Genomic DNA, 15,188 nt, shown 5'->3' on the forward strand with positions numbered 1-15,188 from the left:
ATTTCATAAAAATATTTGCAAGCAATATAGATTGTTAAATTTTCAGAAATAACCTCTCTCATAATTTTCTGGTTCAAATCCATTGCCTTGCAAATTGTGCCTGAAAATGATTGTTTGAAAGCTGAGATGCTAAAATTATGGAAAAATAGTCTATTTTTGGACAACTGCCTCAAAGACTATTATGTATCTTTTAGTGTTGGAAATAATACTCAGGGGGGTGGGTGAATCAGTATTATCAAGTCAAATATTCCTTTTTTCAAATACAGATAATATACTCTACTTCAATTAATTAAATCTACGCATATATGCAACTATGTAGAAGGAAACCCACGGATACAACGCAAACTTACAATTTACATTATCTTTCAGATGTTGATTTTTAATCTGTGTATCAGAATTAAATAACCAGTAACCAAAAATAGTAAAACAGAGCAGAAGACAATCACACACAAGAACACAAGATATAAGGTGGAAACCCAATGTGGATTAAAACCACCTGTTGCAATTTGTCTCTATCCTCTTTTAATTAGAAACTTCTTTTTACAATGTACTGGTGCAGTCGTTTACCAGTACGCAGGCTGCAACCTGCAAAGAGTGACAACCCTCTCTCGTTCTCCAGCTTATCCTGGAAGGGAGCTACAACCCCCTTAGCTCTTGCACTAGCCAAGATACTAGTACGTAGGTGCTGGCCTATAGAAGGCTACAACCTTCTCTCTCTTCCAGGGACCACATTTCATAAATTTTTAGATTGGATCCACATTAATCAAATATCAAGAATTTCTGCATCAACCAATCACCTTTTCACCAATCAAAGCTGAATCAAAATAAACAATTCTCTGATAGTTGTACCCAGAACACAGTAACTGTAACCACACACCAATTCTGAACCCAGACCATTGCAGCAATAAACAGAAGCAGCTAGAACATAAATTAAGAGATGTACGCTAGAAACCCGTGTGTATATGCTTCTCTGTCAAAGACAACCTACGTATACACTTCTTTCCCTTACCAAAACAACGTGTATATGCACCTTCACTTCACTGAACCTGCGTATAGATCTATAAAGGATAATTCACTTTTCAAAAATTCAGACACTAATTAGCCCAGAGTATTAGATTTATAGATCAAGCATGCACCACATATAACAGATCAAAATCATACAAAGATATTATCATTCAAGCCTTAAGATTATGACCCATCAATAGAACTTATCCTTCCCTTTGTGCTAAGGTTCCTCCTTCATTCATATCTAGATCTGCACCATAACCCCAATCACCAATATTTAAGATCTAGCACTTATTCGATATTCAATTGATTTAGATTGATTCTTTGCCAAATGATCTCCTTCCTCTTTTTAGTCTTAGGCCTTTCACAATACCATAGTCCAAAACCATAATAAAACAATACCATGGACCCAATACTTGGGATCAACACTTCTGGAGAGATACCATGGTCCAAAACCATAGGTTCAAATACCAAGGACTAACTACCACGGAGAAAAAGTAAGTTCTCCAACATATACACACTTTTCCTTGCATGAAAGTGCATGTATATGCATACGCACCTTTTTAATGTCTAACCCGCGTGTATACGCACCTTCGTCTAGGTGAACCTGCGTATATATCTTTTTCTTCATTCTGAGAGCCTGCATTAAGATTTGTCACCAAGGTGGGCTGCCATCAAGGACAACACCCGTGCCATAGCTCTAAATCAGTGCCATAGTGCCAACAATCTCCCCCTTTGGACTTGATGGCAACCCCAAGATCCTCAAAGTCATTCTCCCCATTTGTCATCAAGGGAAAAGGGTTGTGCTCCCCCTGAGTCCATGCTGAAATTTTTTCCTGCTTTACTGACCATGCTCTCCCTGACTGTAGGCAAGATCTGCAAAAATATGTTCTTAAACAAGAACCATGACTTATACATCATAAAAGACATTCCTATCACCAAAAGACTCAATACATACATCCATCACCCAACCATGTGGGGATCATCCACACAACCAAGTGGGGATACATCAGAAATTTTCATATGACAACCAAGTACATTACATCTTCATCCTAGGCATAGTGGGGAAACAAAAATAGGCCATTACATGACCTTGACACCATAAAAGAGATACATGACATAGAGACGAAATATCTAGAGCAAGAATTATGAGAGTCACCAATAACTGATATCAACAGCATCTGTCAATCACCATTCAGATCAGCTCCCCATGAACCTATGCCGAATGGTATCTTTCAGACTCATATCAGAATATCTTCATCCATAGCCTTTTCCTACTGATATCCATCAAACCTCCAGATACGCGATTTTCTCTGCAGAAACCGGCGTATGTATGCGGATCCTCCTCAGAAAACTCGCGTACACCCATTTTTCTCTAAAATAGACAAGTTTTAACAGTGAGATGATGCATCAACTACTCCCAGCTTTTGTCTCAGGTATTCAAAAGTTTCCCTACGCAGTGGTTTGGTGATAATATTAGCAACTTGTTCCTTAGAAGGAACATACTCCAATTTGACCTTTTGTTCCAACACTTGTTCCCGGAGAAAGTGATACTTGATCGATATGTGCTTGGTCTTTGAATGCATGACTCGGTTCTTTGAAATGTTGATTGAACTTGTATTATCACACAAGATGGAGATAGGTGTTGTACAAGTGATCTAAAAATCCTGCAAGCTTTGCATCATCCAAAGGAGTTGAGTGCAGTAAGATGTAGCAACCACATATTCCGCTTCAGCTGTAGCAATCGAACTCTATTTCTTACTGAACCAAGATACTAATTTGGAACCCATAAAGAATGCACCACGACCTGTGCTCTTTCTGTCATCCACGCTTCCAGCCAATCTGCATCTGTATAAGCATGAAGAGTGAGATCTGTATCTATAGGATACCATAAGCCATAGTTTTTAGTTCCTTGAAGATACTTGAAAATTCTCTTCACTGCCTGAAGATGAGTTTCCTTTGGATTCGCCTGAAATCTTCCAACTATTCCCATTGCATGCATGATGTTTCATCGGGTACCTGTCAGATAAAGTAGACTTCCAATCATAGATCTATAGGTTGGTTGATGCACTGCTGCTGATTCATCATTTGCACTGAGGCTGCATCTTGTAACCGAGGGGATACATACTGGTTTTGCATCTTCCATGCCATATTTCTTCAAGATCTTCTTGAGATACTTGGTTTGAGACAAAAGGATACCACCTTCATTTTGTTGGATTTACAATCCAATAAAATATGTCAGTTCTCCAAGCAAAGACATTTTGAATTCTTTTTGCATCACCAAGGCAAAGCTTTGACTCATAGCTTCTTCATTGCTGCCAAAGATAATATCATCTACATACACAATAGGTGTTAGCAATTTTTCATTTTCAATTCTTATATAAAGATTGCTATCTGCTGATCCTTTTGAAAACCTTATTGATGAAGATATTTGTCCAAACGGTAGTACCAAGCCCTTGGAGCCTGTTTAAGACAATAGAGAGCCTTTTTTAATCTGCATACAAGATTTGGATCATTCCCAAGAATGAAAACATCTGGTTGCTCAATGTACACTTCTTCTTCTAAGTCTCCATTCAGAAAGGCTGATTTCACATCCATTTGAAATAATTTGAACTTCTGAAAGCTTGAGAGACCAAGGAACATTCAGATGGCCTCAAGTCTAGCAACGGGAGAAAAAGTTTCTTCAAAGTCTATTCCTTCTTGTTGAGCATACGCTTTGCAAACAAGTTTGGCCTTGTTCCTAATCACTTCCCCATTTTCATTCAACTTGTTTTTAAAGATCCATTATGTCCCTATGACATTCTTATCTTTTGGTTTAGGAACCAACTCCCAAGTGTTATTCTTTTCGATCTACTCGAGTTCTTCATCCATTACCTTGACCCAGCATTCATCTTTGCATGCCTCTTTTACATTTCGTGGTTCAGTGGAGGAGAGAAATGCCAAATAGCTTGAGGCTTCTGCAATTTTTCTTCTCGTTTGTATACCTGCCTCTTTCTTCCCCAAAATTTGAGATTCTGGATGATTCTTCTGAACGTACCTGGATGGAGTATTCTCTTGTATCCTTATCTATTCCTCTGGTGTCTCTTGAGGTTCTTCTTCATCATCAGTCTAATTTGAAGGATGTTCTTCATCCTCTTCAACATTTTCATAATTTACTTTCCTAGGAATGTTTCCTTCTTCATCAACCACTACATCAATGTTGTCAACAATTCTTCCAAGTCTTTTGTTGTAACACTTATATGCTTTGCTGTGGGGAGAATAACCAAGGAGAATGCCTTCATCTGCTCTAGGTTCAAATTTGCCAAGATGTTCATCATTATTCTTAATATAGCATTTTCTTCCAAAAATTTTGAGATGTTTTACCAAAGGAGTCTCACCATACCAGATCTCATGAGGAGTTTGAGTGATATTCACCCGGACATATGTTTTGTTGAGAATAACAACCATAGCAAATGCAGCTTCACCCCAGAAGGTTGCAGGAGTTCCAGACTCATCAAGCATAGCATGAGCCATTTGTTGAACCGTTATGTTCATCCTTTCCACTACTCCATTTTGCTGAGGAGTCCTAGTTGTAGAGAATTGCATTCTTATTCCATGTTCTTCACAAAAATTGAAAAATTCATTTGAGGTAAACTCCCCACCTCTATCAGACCTGAGGAACTTAATTTTGTGATCTAATTCATTTTCAACCAAGCCTTTGAAAGATTTGAATTTTATGAATGCTTCGTCTTTGTGCTTCATAAGTCCTATCCAAACCATCCTGGAGAAGTCGTCAATGAATAATATAAAGTATTCTTCTCCTCGAGGTGAAATTTTCCTAGATGGACCACATACATCTGTATGGACTAGTTCAAGAGGCCTTCTAGCTGATCCTTCCTTCTCAGGGAGTTAGTCTGGTTTCCTTACCAAACTGACATGATTTGCATATTGTATTGTCTGGAATTCCAATGTCTGGAAGACCACGAACTGCCTGGTATTTGCATGCTTTCCTTATCTGTGAAAAGCTTATATGCCCCAACCTCTGGTGCCATAATCAGTGTTCATCATTCTTTCTCAAATAGCATTGTTGTTGTCCTTCTTCAAATATGTATAAATTATTTGGAGTTCTTATGCCTTTGATCACTGTTTTTCCTGTATCAAGATCACGAACACTACATCCATTTGATTAAAATATTACCTCAGTTCCTTGACTGCACATCTAACTGACACTTAGTAGATTATGCCTCAAGCCATCAACATACAAAACATTTCCAGCTTTGACTTTTTCTTTCAACTGAACAGTGCCTTTTCCTTTTATGACTACAGGGGTATCATTTCTAAAAGAAACTTTCTTTCCCTTTTCAAAAGCACTATATGGTTGAAGTTTTTCTTTATCACTTGTCATATGCTTCAAACATCCACTGTCAATGTACCATTGATTTTCCTGTCCTTCTGCATATAAAGCTATCCCACATCTACTTGGTTGTGGTTCCTTCATTCTCCATATTCTGGCACTTGAGATTTGTTCCTTCTGAGTTGTCTTCCGAAACCTTCTCCTGCATTCAGAATCTTCATGACTGAAGTTATTACAAATAGAACATTCAATTTCATTTTCAAGTGGGGAAAAGTTGTTTTAGGTCCTTTTCATGATTCCAGTCATACTTCTTTGTTTTTGAGCTTCTCTAGTCATGATTGTTTTATAGGCAACACATTGAGCTACTTTGTGGCCAAAGTTATGGCAAGAGAAACATTGGCCATTAAAGAAACTCCTGCGATTATCAAATCTACCAGCCAAATGATTGTAGTCTCTATTGTCATCCATTCTTGAGGCAAATTGAGAAGATTTTACCTGTGGCTGGTTGTAGCTTTTGTTCATCCTTAAGGTGGATTGCCCCTGATTTACCTGGTAGTCTTTGTTTATTCTTGATGTAAATTGTCCCTGTTTTACCTGGTGATCTCCATTGGGCTTTTTCTCATTCCTCCTTGCTGGACCAGGGTAACTTTTTGAGGTGGATGGTTTCTACACTTGAGATGCTTCTTCATTATATCCCAGACCTGTCTTGATTAGTGGGGAACGTTTCACATTGACAATCTCATCTAGAGTTTCAGATCCTTTAACAAATCTAAGATTAAGAGCCTTAGCTTTCTCAATCTCTTTTCTAAGTCCCACAATTTCACATTCCAATTTTTCATGATGTTTTTCCCTTTCAGCTAGTTGACATTGTAGAGAATCAATAATCACATTTTTCTCTTCTAAAAAAATTTTGGGTTTAGAAATCTCTTCATAAATACCTTCTCCATTTATAGCATCCATGTAATCATCATCTTCAAAAGCCATTAAAAGTTTATAATTATTACCTCATTCATCTTCGTCACTATTTGAAAGTCCATCACTATCTTCATGAGTGTAATAGCTTTTCTTATTTGCATTCTATTTCTTGTTCCATCTAATAGGTTCCTTCCCCTTGTCAATCTTATCCTTATGAGGACATTTGGCAGCATAGTGACCGACTCTTCCACAAGAAAAGCATTTGAAAGGTAACTTACCTTGGAATCGTCCAGCACCTCGTTGAAGGTTTTTGACCAAATTTGATTCTTTTTCTTCTTCTGACATGTGTCCTGACTCATAGTAATCTCCTTTGCCTGAAGCCTTGAAGGCAGCTTCTCTCCTGTCTGATGTTCCTCCTTTCCTCATTTCATAAGCAGTCAGAATTTTGTGCAACTGTGACATGGTAAGGTGTCGTAGATTCTCTTTTTCTTCTATTGCAGAAACTTTAGATTCAAACCTAGGGGACAAAGATCTTAGAACCTTTTCAACCACAAAAACCTCTTTTATTTCTTCACCCAAATTTTTCATACAATTAACAATCTCATCTACACGAAGGAAATAGTTAGCCACACTTTCATCAATGTGCATTATGAGATTTTCATACTGAATTCTGAGGGTTTGAAGTTTTGCTCATTTTACCTGTTCATCTCCTTCATAGCTCAGAACAATCTTGTACCATATTTCTTTTGCGGATTTATACTACATAACCTTCACAAATTCTAATTGAGGTAGACATCTTAATAGAGTATTGATAGCCTTTGCATTTGTTTCATATTTCTTCTTCTGAGCCGGATCTGTAGGAATTGCTGATGGAAAAGTGTACACTGTATCTATGATATCCCAGACTTCTGTACCAAGAGATTGCAGATAGGTTGTGACTTTTACCTTCCAATAGATGAAGTTGGTCCCATCAAAAATTGGTGGCCTGATTGATGCTTCTCTCTCGTAGTTGCTCATGATGATGGATCTTCCTTCAAGTGATCAAGCTTCTTAAGAAGGACATAGCTCTGATACCAATTGTTGGAAATAATACTGAGAGGGGGGTGAATCGGTATTATCAAGTAAAATATTCCCTTTTTCAAATCCAGATAATATACGCTACTTCAGTTAATTAAGTCTGCGTATATATGCAACTATGTAGAAGGAAACCCATGTATACAATGCAAACTTATAATTTACTTTATCTTTCAGATGTTGATTGTTAATCTGTGTATCAGAATTAAATAACCAGTAACGAAAAACAGTAAAACTAAGCAGAAGACAATCAAACCCAAGAACACAAGATATAAGGTGGAAACCCACTGTGGGTGAAAACGACCTGCTGCAATTCGTCTCTATCTTCTTTCAATTAGAAACTTCTTTTTACAATGTACTGGTGCAGTCCTTTACCAGTATGCAGGCTGCAACCTGCAGAGAGCTACAACCCTCTCTCGTTCTCCAGCGTCTCCAAGAAGGGAGCTACAACCCCCTTAGCTCTTGCACTAGCCAAGATACTAGTACATAGGTGCTGGCCTACAAAGGCTATAGCCTTCTATTTCTTCCAGGGACCATGTTTCAAAAATTTTCAGACTGGATCCACATCAATCAAATATCAAGAATTTTTGCATCAACCAATCACCTTTTCACCAATAAAAACTGAATCAAAATAAACAATTCTCTTAAAGCTGTACCCATAACACAGTAACTGTAACCACACAGCAATTTTGAACCCAGACCACTGCAGCAATAAACAGAAGCAGCTAGAAAATAAATTAAGAGATGTACACTAAAAGCCTGCATGTATACGCTTCTATGTCAAATACAACCTGCGTATACGCTTCTTTCCCATACCAAAACAGTGTGTATACGCGCCTTCGCTTCACTGAAATTGCGTATAGATCTATAAAGGATAATTCGCTTTTCAAAAATTCAAACATTGATTAGCCCAGAGTATCAGATTTATAGATCAAGCATGTGCCACATATAACAGATTAAAATCATACAAAGATACTATCATTCAATCCTTAAGATTATGACCCATCAATAGAACTTATCCTTCTCTTTGCACTAAGGTTCCTCCTTCATTCAGATCCAGATCTGCACCATAACCCCAATCACCAGTATTTCATATCTCGCACTTATTAGATATTCAATTGATTCATATTGATCCTTTGCCAAATGATCTCCTTCCTCTTTTATAGTCTTAGGCATTTCACAATACCATTGTCCAAAACCATAATAAAACAATACCATGGACCCAATACTTCGGATCAACACTTCTGATGAGATACCATGGTCCAAAACCATAGGTTCAAATACCAAGGACTAACTACCATGGAGAAAAAGTAAGTTCCCCAACATATAGGTGCTTTTCCTTGCGTGAAAGTGTGTGTATACGCATACGTGCCTTTGTAATGTCTAACCCGCGTGTATACATGCCTTTGTCTAGGTGAACCTGCATATATATCTTTTTCTTCATTCTGAGAGCCTGTACTAAGATCTTTCACCAAAGTGGGCTGCCATCAAGGACAACACTTGTGCCATAGCTCTAAATCAGTGCCATAATGCCAACATTTAGAAAATTACAAATTTTAGAAATCGGTTTGAGGCTTTGTCGATTTTCTATTCTGGGACCAAAACACATGTTCCATAATTTCTCTATTCACCTTCACTTGCATGAAAATCGAGGAAAAACTTGGCATTCTAGAAACTATTGTGAGTTTGGGGCTGAGGCATTAATTATTTCCTTAACATAAATCCGTATGACTTGGTTGTATATAAGCTTATGTGGAAGTGTTCAAACACCATTTTGAACAAAAAACCTCTTTCATATTTCCCTAGAGATGTTTCAATGTATGAAAGCCCCAAATTAGTGCAGGCATGTTGGTGCAGGCACAACTAGTATAGGAACTTATACTATAGGAATGTTAGCACTACCACAAAAGAGACTAACATTAATGACATTTTAACATTAAATTAACAAAACGAGAAGAGTTCATATATCAACAATTGTTAGATCTAAATTCCTTTAAATAATAACTTAATAATGTGCAAAATGAATAAGAATGATTATAGACACTTAGTACAGGGATAAAATTATTCAGTTAAATCATGAAAACTTGGACAAAATGGAGGCTTAACACTCCCTCACGCTGACCTTCTTGCATGTCCTCATGCAAGCCAAAGTATAACATTATGAAATCATGGAAAAGGGTAGGGGGAATGCTTAAAGATCATATTATGCTTCCTGATAAAAGTGTCAGCAAAAAAATCTCGGCAAGGAAATATTAAGGTACCATGGTATGTTATCATTTAAAGCATTTCATCAAGTCTAAAACATCACTATTACAATGGTAGCTAAAACCATGTTACAACACTTATGAATGTATTAAGTGCAGCATTCTAGAAACTATTGTGATTTTGGGGCTGAGGCATTAATTATTTCCTTAACATAAATCCGTATGACTTGGTTGTATATAAGCTTATGTGGAAGTGTTCAAACACCATTTTGAACAAAAAACCTCTTTCATATTTCCCTAGAGATGTTTCAATGTATGAAAACCCCAAATTAGTGCAAGCATGTTGGTGTAGGCACAACTAGTTTAGGAACTTATACTATAGGAATGTTAGCACTACCACAAAAGAGACTAACATTAATGACATTTTCACGTTAAATTAACAAAACAAGAAGAGTTCATATATCAACAACTGTTAGCTCTAAATTCCTTTAAATAATAACTTAATAATGTGCAAAATGAATAAGAATGATTATAGACACTTAGTATAGGGATAAAATTATTCAATTAAATCTTGAAAACTTGGAAAAAATGGAGGCTTAACACTCCCTCACGCTGACCTTCTTGCATGTCCTCATGCAAGCCAAAGTATAACATTATGAAATCATGGAAAAAGGTAGGGGGAATGTTTAAAGCTCATATTATGCTTCTTGATAAAAGTGTCAGCAAAAAATATCTCGGCAAGGAAATATTAAGGTACCATGGTATGTTATCAGTTAAAGCATTTCATCAAGTCTAAAACATCACTATTACAATGACAGCTAAAACCATGTTAGAACACTTATGAATGTATTAAGTGCATAAATGATAAAATTGCAACAAGATCAAGTAGGAAAGCATTTCTTTGTACCATAAATTATGGAAAAAGAATATTGCACCTTTATGATAGACATAACATACCTGTTGTCCTATTTCAAAAGAACTTCCTACTTGTCATATATTTCAGAGATCTTATTTATTTCTAGAGTCTTATTAATAAACATGATAAAAATCAAATATTTGTTGAAAAGGTGCAATTTCAAGAAAATTACGATAAGATTCCTTCACCTAATACAACAATCTTGTACCTATGTCACATACTCCTTATTTAGAGGCAAACATAGTCAATAGACATTTTTTTCAATCAACACCTGGTGATTAATCATCATTGAGTAATTCGTCACTCTAAATACCATAAAAATTAAGTGAGTTATGATACGAGAAAAGGGAGATAAAAATACAACAAAATGACACCTTCCTAGACCAATCAGAAAATTGAACGCTCTAAATTTGTTGTCATGCAGATGTGAAAGAAAAATTCTCCTTAACCTAATACAAAGAATTACCTTCATTAAGGGTACTATATCATTAAATATTCTTACTTTTTGAAAGATAGAACCCAAAGCATCATGCTCAAATCATCTTAAGATCATTGTCCAAGAATAAAATGATGCGTTTTAGGGAAAGAGAAATATAAATGAGTAAATCATAGTATGCAATTAACTCTAATTCCATAGACATGGCCCTGCTACCCATAGGTGTCTATAACCTCGACAGGAATGTATTTTAACCCAGCGAAATTCTTGTGTCCCACTTACTAGATATAGATTAAAAGTTAGCTTATTTGACTTCTTTTTTTTAATTAGATTAAGGCCAATGTCTTGTCTTGGTAACTAGCTGATGATAGTGTGACTCACAAGAAGTAACATGGATGAACAAGTTGAATCGTGATGATACCTCTTGTCTTCCAAATTTTGAGTTGAGAGCCATTACTCTAGCTTGGTGACTAGCACAGTAATGTCATGCATGTTAGGTCTCATGATCATGGTAGGTTAGCTCATCAGGAGACCTCTTATCTTGCCCTCAATCTTTTGAAAATTCTGATTGCAATTAACTTTGAAGGTTACTTAATAAGTGGGGAGGCAGATCTACTCCTTAAGAATAAGGGATGGTGTGAAATTTTTTTTAATGACTAATCATTACTAGCTAGTTCCTCTACCCTAAAGATTTATTAAAAATATCCCAGATAATGACTGAAATATTCTTTAAGTTAATAATGCTATTGTTCTCATGAATAGCTTATTATGATCTTTACAAGAGTGGTCCACCATAGGTTTCTCCCCAATAGTACCTTGTAAGGGACTAAAAATATATATCTCATATGACAACTTCCTTAGAGTGGTTAATCATGGTTACTTTTGCAAAATCAACTAACATCCAATAGAATATTTGACAAAAGATGTGATGGTAATTATAATCAATCAATGAGAACGATCTATTTAGTATCCTACGGAATAGTCCACAAGGATGGGACATCGATAGCAACAATTATAGCACGTTCTCAATAATATAAGTAAAAAAATAGTTGAAATAGTTCCACTACTTTGGCACAAATGAAAGAAAACATGAAATACAAGCATCCACAAAGTAGTCTTACAAATATCCATAATCCATGCATGAAGAACGTTTTGGACTCGAAGACTTATGTTATTCAGTAAAATTTCTAAGGCACATGTATACAATGAACACGAGAAGCTCCAATAGTGGAGCATTAGATCCACTCCTACAACCAAGAAGAACTAGTCTAGCTCTCCAATGCCTTATGGGAGGAGCCAAGGTGAAAAGTCCCTTGCTCTTAAAATGAGGGTGTACATATAACAATGAGGAAGTGATGTTTCACATTCCTTATGATTCTTCATCTACCCTCATGATTGTTTAAGTTCCTATGACTTTTGAACTTGACATGACAATTCATATTCCACACATGTCCTTGAGACTTCCACTTTACAATACATTTTCAAAAAAAAATTTACGTCATTAACCAAAATAGTGCGACATGTTAAAACTCATGACATCAGGTGACATGACACTTGTGACATAAGGTACTTGATGATGTGGAAATTTCATGCCACTATTGCTATTGTGTGCTGAGGGTCATCTTGAGAATGCTTTTTTTCAACATCTGCATGGCTTGGTAATAAGGAATCTTCAATGACCTGAAGTCTTGATTGGTGATCGCAAATTGGTGTCCTTTTCTTTCTCTCGATCGATTATCTTGGATAATCAGTTCGAAGAATTTATTTTAGCATAATTCTGTCCTTCATCTCATTCTTCATCATATTGCCACGTTATGATAAGGTACACGTATCTGCAATTCACTCATGATTAGATGACATCACCACAAAAAAAGCCCCTAGTCTAAAATTGTGCATATTGATCCATGGACTAAGATAGAACAATATGGAAAGCTAAGAAATGGGATCAGAGACTATATAATTGCACAATTCAAGTATTAAATGGATGCCTTGATCCTTGAGAATACACAGTGCATAGTTTAGTCTTTTTTGAAGGAGAAAACTCCACAATTCTCGACATCAATGTCATAGGCTGAGGGGATGAGAATTGGGTGAGCACTTTGGATAGTTTTGAGAATCATGGGAGACTAGGCCATTATGAATTTACACAATTCAGGAGCTCAAGGATGTACTTTACACCAGAGACTACGCAATGTGTAGTTAAGGCTAGTCTGGGAGAAGGAATTGTGCAATTTTGGAAGCCAAGGTTAGGGTTTGAGCACTAAAATTGAGCAGTGCAACAATCCTGGGGGGAAGGAACTAAACATTTCATACTACTAGGAGGAAAGGTCATAACTATAGGACTTATATGGCATAGTGTGTGATTTAGAGAGTCCAACTAAAGCTTAGTTTCTGGGTCAGGAAGCTTTTTAGCAAATGACTAAGTGTGGGATTAGTGAGACTGATGTGAACAATGACAAGATTTCTACTTTGATCACACACTTAGACTACTTGAAGACACACCAACATAGATCATATAGGACAAATTAAAATGCATTTTCCTCCATCCAATAGCTTCATGACAACTTACGACAAGTGAAACACTTATGATACACTTTGTGATGAGTGTGATGACACTTGTGCGACAATTCTTAAAACTTGGGAAATGAGTTTGATATATGTTTATAAGGTTAGAAAAGACCATTAACACTAAGGTGAACTCTTGAAACCACGAAAATATGCTTATATACATGATGCGACAAATAAAATGTGAAAAGACAAAAAATCCTCAAGAAAAGACATGGCATGAGTTTGAATGTTTGTGACAACAATGTACAATATCAAGGAAGGATCTGAAATTGAGCATAGGACAAAATTTTCGAGGTTGTTGTAGCAGTGAAAATAGGGGGTAAACCCAACCTATATGCTACTCATCCAATCCTCGCTCTTGGAAAATGAGCAATGTGGAAACTTATTAATTCTTATTTTCCTTAAACACAATATTTTTTTGTCAAATTATTAATCTTCATAATGTTATTTATTTATATATTTTCATCGAACAAATATCAAGAAAAAAAATGCTCGAAGCAAAAAACCCAGAAAACCATTCTAGTTTGATAGAATCTTCTTCAATAGATACCCAAATACCCAAACCCTAGACCAAGTCCTTCTCCAAGTACCAAGTCTGACCTTCAATAAGTAATTTCCTAATTCTACACCAACCAGCCTCAAACTACAATTTCAACCTTCCAACTTCAATACAAAAACTCATATATGTAACTTTGATCCTACAAATTAGACATTGCAACTTTTTTGAAACCCTAACTCACCTTCCTCCTAAGACCTTCCTGGAGCAATAAATCCTCTCTCAAGGCAAACAAGGTCAATGTAGGGTATCCTTCCTTCAAACTTCAAGATACTGCACTTCCTCCTCCTACAGTTATACGTGAATTCCTCTAATCAAGAATTCTTAACATCACGCTCGAACTCTTGTAATCACAATTCCCTAGAGGCACACCTAAATTCATGAAGTCATGAATTCCTGCAATCACACGTGAATTCATTCTTCCTTCATTTTGGATTCTCCTTGCCTTCTAGACTTTCTCTCTTCCTTTACTTTCTTCTCTATCTTGAGATCAAACATTTTATTGAGAGATCAAACTTGTGAGTGATTAAGCATTAAATGAGGTCAAACTGATCCTTTGTATAACCTTTCTAATGGGTTGAATTCCCTCCTTTAGGTCCACATGTAACTATTAGGGCTGACTTGTACTTTGTATTTTCTAGACATTCTAGACAAAAAAATTGATTCTTTTTTCAATTACATTTTTCTTGGAAGAGTCCTATAAACATGATGTTGACTTCTTTGACTTATGACACTAAATCCTGACCTAGCAAACCCTAGAAGCATGAAGAACATGATTTTACCTAGAATACCATCAATAAAGAGTATAAAACCCATGCTTGAATAATGATAACTTTTTATTTTCTTATCTTTTTTGTTACATAGAATACATATTGAAATGAGTACAACAACAATTATGAAGACCGAAAGTAGTTAAATTTTTAAGACTCCCTCTTAAGTAGGGAGGTATTCATAAATGTACAACCATTAGAAAATCATTCCCAAATTGAAGAGTTATGATAAGAAGATTTAGATTGATAATCCATATTGTAAGAATCATCATTATGACCAACGCTATCTTTAAGGCATAATTAGACAATCTCTGTTTCATTCATAAGAATTATGCTAGGAGGCTTTACATGTGGTACCACACTACCTCTACAAGGCAAATACCCCATTCATATTTCCACAAGATATTCCAT

Source organism: Pinus tabuliformis, chromosome X, assembly GCF_031772625.1.
Source record: "Pinus tabuliformis cultivar Carrire ecotype Pingquan chromosome X, CPIR1, whole genome shotgun sequence".
NCBI lineage: Eukaryota > Viridiplantae > Streptophyta > Pinopsida > Pinales > Pinaceae > Pinus > Pinus tabuliformis.